We start from the raw sequence: 8404 nt of genomic DNA, 5'->3' as shown, positions 1-8404 counted from the left end.
TTTTTTTTTTTTTTTTTGGTGAGTCTAGCCAGGGGTTTGTCAATTTTATTAAACTTCTCAAAGAACCAGCTCTTTTTTGCCTTCATTTTTTCTATTGTTTTTTTGTTTGTTTGTTTTCAATTTCATTTAATTCTGCTCTAATTTTGATTATTTCTTTCCTTCTGCTGATTTTAGGCTTTATTTGTTCTTCCTTTACAAGTTTTTTAAGATGAAGCATTAGATTGTTTATTTGGGCTCATTCCTATTTTTTGAGATAGGCCTCTTACCACCACTTTTGCCATGTCCCCAAATTTTGATACGTTGTACTATCATTATCATTCATTTCTATGTATCTCTTGATCTCTTTTTATTTCTTCTCTGACCCAGTCGCTCTTCAGTAGCATGGTGTTTAACCTCCATGTATTTGTGGTTCCTACCGCTTTCTTTTTACAGTTGATCTCCAGCTTCAAAGCATTATGATCAGAGAATATGGTTGTATGATTTCAACCCTCTTACATTTGTTGAGGCTATCTCTGTGTCCCAGTATGTGGTCAATTCTTGAGAATGTTCCATGTGCACTAGAGAAGAATGTATAAGCAGCCGTTTTGGGATGAAAGGCTCTATTAATGTCAATTATGTCCAGTTGGTCTAATGTGTCACTTAAGGAGGTTATTTCCTTATTGATTTTCTGTTTAGATGATCTGTCCCTATCTGACAGTGGGGTATTTAGGTTCCCTACTATAATAGTGTTTTGGTCTGTTTCTCCCTTTAGTTCTGTTAGTAATTGCTTTATGTCTTTTGGGGCTCCCTGATTGGGAGCATAGATATTAATAAGCATCGTGTCTTCTTGGTGCATGATTCCCTTTATCATTATGAAGTGTCTCTCAGTACCTTTCTTTAAATTTTTATTTTGAAATCTATTTCATCTGATATTAGCACCGCTACTCCCGCTTTTCTCTGAATGCCATTTGCTTGAAACATCATTTTCCACCCTTTCACTTTGAGTCTATATTTGTCTTTGGAACTGAAATGTGTCTCCTGTTGACAGAATATGGTTGGGTTTTGTTTTTTGATCCAATCTGCAACTTTGTGCCTTTTTGTTGGTGAATTCAATCCATTTACATTTAGGGTGATTATTGAAATATGAGGTTTCCTATAGCCATGTTATCTTTTGCTTTCTGGTAGCTCGGTGTTTCCATTGCTTCCTTATCCTCGTGTTCCTGTTTTTTGGGGTGTTTTTTTTTTTTTTTTTTTGGTTAGGTTTTGTGGATTTTCCCTCTAGTTCTTCTTGTTTTATGTTACATATTTCGGTTCTGCATCTTTGGCATTTAGTAACTATTAATAATATGTAAAGGATAGTTATATAGAGATAGAGATAGAGATAGAGATAGAGATAGAGATAGAGACAGAGACAGAGATAGAGAGAGATACATAGACATAGACATATAGATATAGAGATATATAGATATAGATATAGATGTAGATATAGATGTAGATATAGATATAGATATAGATATAGATATATAGATATAGATGATATAGATGATATAGATATATAGATGATATAAATATAGATATAGATATCAATTTTCATCTTTGTGTGCCTTATCTCCATTCCCCTTTATGGTTTTGGATCTTTGAATCCTCCCCTTTTCAGTCATTGTTGTCTCAATTTGTCCCTATGTATGTTGAATGTTCATTACTATCTTATAATAGCAAATCTTTTCTTATTGTTTAAGGTTATAATGCCCTGTTCTTAATAAAGGTTGCATTCCTCAGCTTCTATCTGCCTGCTAGTCACCTTACTCATAGTTATGTATTTTTTTAATCATTTCTTTTAAGTGAGCTGATCCCTTTCAGTATTTCCTGTAATGCAGGCCTTGTAGTGGAGAATTCCCTTGATTTTTGCATGTCAGGAAAAGTCTTTATTTCTCCTTCATATCTAAAGGAGAGCTTTACTGTATACACTCTTCTTGCTGGTAGTTCTTTTCATTTAATAGTTTGAATATTTGATTCCACTCCTTTCTGGCTTGTAAGGTTTGTGCTGAGAAGTAATAATCTAATGGGTTTTTCTTTCTAGGTTACCAACTTATTTTCCCTGGCTGCCCTGAGAATGCTTTGTCTTTGATTTTTGATAATTTTAATATAATGTGTCCTGGAGAGGCCTTTTGGGTTGAGATAACTGGGTGTTCCGTTGACTTCTTGAATTCTAAGCTGTAGTTCATTCTTGAGATTTGGGAAATTCTCACTATTTGTCTGAAAATGCTTTTTTTCCCTGCTCTTTTTCCTCTTCCCCTTCAAGAAAACCCATTATTCTTATGTTCCATTTCCTGATGGTATCAGCCAGTTCTTGTATTTCTCTTTCATTATTTTTCATTTTTCCGTTTCTCTCTTCTTCCTTCTGATTTACTTCTAGATTTCTGTCTTCGATATCACTGATCCTTTCCTCCATTTCGTCGACTGTATTTCCTAAGCTTACTATTTCATTCTTCATCTCCTTCAGTGTGTTCTTCATCTTCAGAAGTTCTATTTGGTTCATTTTTAGGGTTTCAATCTCCTTGCTAAAAAACTCATTCTGCTGATCTAGTTGTTTATTCAATTCCTGGAATTATTGATATGAATTGTTTTGGATCTCACTGAGTTCTTTCAGAAGTACCATCCTGAATTCTCTGTCATTTAAGTTACATATTTCTATGCCTTTAAGCTTAGTTTCTGGAGATTTTTTCTTTTTCATGCTGATCTGCCTTGCCACTTTGGTTGTTCATGGTGTTTAACGGACTATTTCTCCACCTGGGCATTAATGGAAGTGTATTCTGTTTTCCCCACCCTCATCCCCCCACCCCCACCCCGCCGAAAGAAGTTGTACTATATAAAGTTCTTTCTTAGAAACGCCTGTTTCTAAGAAGGCGTTTTTCTTTTTGTTTCCAGTTGGTGGCATCTAAGCCTCTTGGATCCCTGCTTTATATAAAGCCTTAATAATGCCTTTTTTTATTATAAATATTCAGTCATGCTCACTACCCTCAGTCTCAGTCCCTGTCAGTGTTAATGACAGTTCCGGTAGCATTTGCTCAGATTCCCCTGGGTCTCCGTGGTGCTTGATCTTGGAGGATATTGGGGGAGGGGCCCTCCAGGTTGGAGGATGGGGGCTGTGGCTCAGCCTTTGCAACCACGACTAGTGATAATCAGCTATTGTTTCTCTGCCATCCCTACTTCTCTTCTTTCTGCCCTGATCCCTAGGCACTGCCACTGTGTGGAACTCACAGCTCCCAGGCAGGGCTATTCAGGAAACCCACCACACTTTCTCCCCTCCCCCTCCTCCTACAGGGAGCTCTGGCAGCTTCGAGAGGTAGCTTCTTTGTTTCTCCCTGTCTGCTGCCTGACTCCCGTGGTTCTGGCCTGTGGTAGCTCTTATTTGCAGATCCCTTGCTCAGTTGTGCTGGTGTGCATGTTGGGTATTTTTTTGTTGAGTTTTACATGTTCAGCTTATTGTTATTTCAAGGGGAGAGAACTGGGGACATCTCTCACTCTGCCGTGTTTCTGATGTCACTCAATATTTCAAAATACAATTTTTGTTTGCTTCCCTTTCCTCTCATAGCCCCACATTAACAGCCAAATTTTTCTGTTTATGCCTCAGTGAGAGCATGTGATAGCAAAAACCAGGAGGAAAAATGGGAAGCTTTTTCTGCCTTTTAAATTTCAATTGCCGAGGCCCTTAATAAAACAGAAAGAACTAGCACCCTGGACAAAGAAGTGGAGACAATATCTTGGGTAAAGCCAGGCTTGCCATTGGCATTACACCAGCACATAAGAGCCAGAGGGAAAGAAATAAGAGCACAGATGTTGGTGAGTTTTGTCTTCAGGGACCTGAGGATAAAGAGATAGCAAAACCTTCAAGTAGGTTTTCGGTATTGATAGCAGTGGGGCCCCACTCCTATATATGGGTAGAGCCTCAGGAAGGAGACAAGGCCTCCGAAAGAGAAAATGACTACAAAGTGTTGCCTGTTTTGGAGGCAGCTAGAACTTTGGACAGTGGCATACTTTCTCATGCTATTCTCAGGCCCGAAAGCAGCAGAATGAGCTTACGTGTCCAAGAGTGACCTAGAGATAGCAAAGAGATACCAAACCTAAAGAGATCATGCAACAATGAACCAAGTAATAGATATTTCAGCGGATTCTTGGGTGGCCATTTAATAACAAGGGCCACTTCCTCCAGTGCTTTGGCAAATACATATAAGACACCATCCCAGAATTTAGGCAATCCCTGGGGCGATACTATCAATTGATTGAAACTAAGTGTCCCGGACTCCAGTAGAATTGGGGCTGGCTGCAAATAGAAATGGGGGTATATTACAGAAAAACAAAATTATGTTTCTTGTATACCTGAGTTTGTAGACTAAGATAAAATCTCCATTCCCAGACAAGCACAAGCTAATAAAGTTCATCATCACCAAATCAGTATTATAAGAAATGTTAAAGGGATTTCCTTCTTTTAGTGGTTATTCATTATTATTATTATTATTATTATTATTATTATTATTATTATTTTATATTAGTTTCTTATTATTATTATTATTATTATTATTATTATTATTATTATTTTATATTAGTTTCAAATATACAGTACAATGGTTAGACATTTACACAACTTATTAAGTGATCCCCCCAATTCCTCTAGCACCCATCTGGTACTACACACAGCCCTTATAATAATATTGGCTATATTCCCTATACTCTATATTCCCTGTACTCTACATCCCATGACTATTTTGTAACTGCTAATTTGTACTTTTTCATTCTTTCACCTTTTTCAGCCAGCTCCCTAATCCCCCTGCCCTCTGGCAAACACCAGTTTGTTCTCTGTATCTGTGAGTCTCTTTCATTTAGCTTGTTCGTTTCCCTTGTTCCTTAGGTACTGACATAAGTGAAATCATATGGTATTTATCTTTCTGTGTCTGACTTATTTCATTCAGCATTATACCAACTAGGTCCATCCATGTCATTGCAAATGGTAAGATTTCATTTTTTTATGGCTGAGTAATATTCCATTGTATATATGTACCATAACTTCTTTATCCAATCGTCATCTATCGATGGACACTTAGGTTGCTTCCATATCTTGGCTACTGTGAAGAGCGCTGCAGTGAATCCAGGGGTGCATCTTTATGCATTAGTTTTTTGGCTTTCTTTGGATAAATACCCAGAAGTAGAACTGCTGGGTCATAAGGTATTTCTACTTTTAATTTTCTGAGGAACCTCCATATTGTTTTCCATAGTGGCTGTGCCAATTGGCAATCCCACCAACAGTGTACAAGGGTTCCCTTTTCTCCACGTCCTCACCAATACTTGTTGTTTTTTTATTTATTTATGATAGCCAATCTGACAGGTTTGAGGCGATATCTCATTGTGGTTTAAATTTGCATTTCTTGGATGATTAGTGATGTTGAGCATGTTTTCATATGTCTATTGGCCATCTGTGCTTCTTCTTTGGAGAAATACCTATTCAGGTCTTCTATCCATTTTCTAATTGGATTTTTTTGTTGTTGTTGAGTTGCATGAGTTCGCTGTAAATTTTACCCCTTGTCAGATGTATCACAGGCAAATATCTTCTGTTCAGTGGTTGTCTTTTTGTTTTGTTGATGGTTTCCTTTGCTGCTGTGCAAAAAACATTTTAGTTTTATGTAGTCCCATTTGATTATTCTTTCCCTTGCTTGAGAGATATATCCAAAAGAATATTACTAAGAGCAATACCAGAGGGTTTACTGCCTATATTTTCTTCCAGAAGTTTTGTTTCTGGTCTTACATTTAAGTCTTTAAACCATTTTGGGTTTATTATCGTATGTAGTTGTTGCCATTTTATTACTCGTATTTATAATTTTTTCTTCTTAAAGAAGTCTTTTTAAACTTTAATACTCCATTAAAAAAAAAAAAACTAGAAAGAGAACAACAAACAAAATCCAAGTGAATAGAAGGAAGGAAATGATAAAGATCAGAGTAGAAATAAATGAAATAGAGTCCAGAAAAACAATACAAAAGATCAGTGAAACCAAGAGCTGGTTCTTTGAAAAGATAAATAAAATGGATAAACCTTTTACCAGACCCATCAAGAGAAAAAGAGAAAGGACCCAAAAACATAAAATCAGAAATGTAAGAGATGTGACAAAAGATAGCATCCATATTTGACTTTAAAAAAAAAAAAACTCTCAGCAAAGTGGGGATAAAGGGAACATATCTCAACATCATAAGGCCATATGTGACAAAACCACAGCTAATGTCATATTCAATAGTGAAAAGCTGAAGGCTTTATCTTTAAGATCAGGAACAAGACAAGAGTGTCCATTTTCACGACTTTCACTAAACACAGTTTTGGAAGTCAGAGCCACAACAATCAGACAAGAAAAAGAAATAAAAGGCATCCAAATTGGAAAGGAAGAAGTAAAACTTTCATGATGGTGTCATGATACTATATAGAGAGAACGCTGAAGATTCCACCAAAAAACTGTTAGAATTGGGTGTTGCTGCAGATTCAAGACTCGGGCAGTTGAAAGAAAATGCTGAGAGCTGTAGGCAACTGTAACATAGCTCTTTATTCCAGCAAGGGCACAGCCCACCTCACAGGATGGCAGTGTTATCCAGCAAAGGCACAGCTCCCCCTCGCATGGCAGTAGCACCTTTTATATACCAGTTAAACAATAGTGGCACACTGCCAAGTTAGAAACCCATGCATGCATACCAGGCACATGGTTACATAAGGGGAGAAGTGCTGGGTTTTCTTCTGCTGGGAAGTTAGCTATGGGGGTGGGAGGGAGCCTGACTACAGTTATCTTTCTTTCTCCATACATTCCACCCCTTCAGGGTTCCTCTCATACACCTATTAGAGGCTTGGCACATGATCGCTGCAGGAGGGCAGAACTCTGTACACATATGCCACAACAACAATACAGGGAACAACAACATGCCACTAAGAGGCAGGCTCCACCTCCTAGGAGAGCTCAGACCCAGCACCAAGTAAAAGTCAGGCCTGCCCATGCAACCGCACAGGGCCATGCAAACAACAACCTGGTAGTCATGTCTACTGCCATAAGGGTATATGATGCCCCTTGAGCTTTTGGAAGTGGCCCTATATAATCTATCTGCCACATGGCCAATGAGCCACTTCTCCTTGTTACTTGTGCATGCTCCCGCTTCATGCAGCAAGGATGCAGCGTATCCCAGCTGCATACTGGACACTTGGCACAAGCATCTGTGACATCTTCCTACTCCAGAGGCAGTTTCCATTGTTGCTTCACTGTCCACATGGTTTTGGCACCCACATGCTGCAATCATCTGTGGAGCCAGTGCACCACGTCAGTGGCAGGAGCCTTTTCTGGTCATCGCACATGTGAGAAGGCAACTACCTCATCATTTCCTGGAGTTCCAAGAGGACATGACCCATAACATGATAAACAGTTACATCCTTTTCCTGTCCTATCTCCCACAGGTCTTGCCACATGGCTTGTCCCCACAAGGTTCTATGGCCCACTAGCCAGTTTGCCATTTCCACGTAGGCAACCATAACATTAGGCCTTTAAACACTGCCCAACTGTCAGCCCATTGGCTGCTTTGGCCCGTACCTGTATCATACCAAATACAGTCAGTAGCTGGTATGGTCAGTGGCTGGTTGCACACCTATAGCTACCCACTTGGCTCCCTGACCCCTACTAGACCCATCCGTATACCACGTATCAGTGGGTATGGGCGGCTTCCCTTCTTGATCAGACCATACAACAGCCATGCTAGCTGTGTTAGGTGGGGCACAAACACTCTCCAGTACCCCAAAGGACCCACATTACTCTGCAATTCTTTAACTGTAGTGGGTCATGAATACGCTCGTATCTTATCAATTATAGCATCAGGGATAACTTTCATCTTACCCAACCAGACAACACCCAAGATTTTGACAGACGAGCCAGGTCTCTGAACCTTGGTTGCATTTACACCCAGCCACATGTTTTCAGATGCTGCAACAGCACCGGCACCACTCGTTCTAAATCTATAAGAGAAGCAGAGGTTAACACAATATCATCAATATAATAAAACAATACCGCTGTTGCCAGTCTGGTCCAGGCCAACCCATGGCAAATTGTTGGGCTATGTAAGTAGCCTTGGGGTAATACCATAAAAGTCCATTGTCTTCCTTCTCACGTGAAGGCAAATTGGTCTTGATTTTTGGGAGCCAAATCTTTTGGATATATCTCTTCAAGCAAGGAAAAGAATAATCAAATGGGACTACATAAAACTAAAATGTTTTTTGCACAGCAGCAAAGGAAACCATCAACAAAACAAAAAGACAACCACTGAACAGAAGATATTTGCCTGTGATACATCTGACAAGGGGTAAAATTTACAGCAAACTCATACGACTCAACAACAACAAAATCCAATTAAA

The 8404-nt window shown here is 38.9% G+C and overlaps 1 long non-coding RNA gene across 1 annotated transcript in view; it reads right to left on the bottom strand.

Moving 5' to 3' along the window:
• Positions 1 to 8404, bottom strand: part of LOC120605714 (uncharacterized) — a 98656-nt gene that overhangs the window by 84501 nt on the left and 5751 nt on the right. Inside the window, exon 4 of the long non-coding RNA XR_005653688.1 lies at positions 7890 to 8008. This is a non-coding gene — a long non-coding RNA (uncharacterized LOC120605714). The remainder of the gene's footprint in view (positions 1 to 7889; positions 8009 to 8404) is intronic.

Source organism: Pteropus medius, unplaced genomic scaffold, assembly GCF_902729225.1.
Source record: "Pteropus medius unplaced genomic scaffold, Ma_sr-lr_union100, whole genome shotgun sequence".
Classification (NCBI taxonomy): Eukaryota; Metazoa; Chordata; class Mammalia; order Chiroptera; family Pteropodidae; genus Pteropus; species Pteropus medius.
Note: the sequence above shows the minus strand (reverse complement) of the source record. Positions and strands in the feature narration are given on the sequence as shown.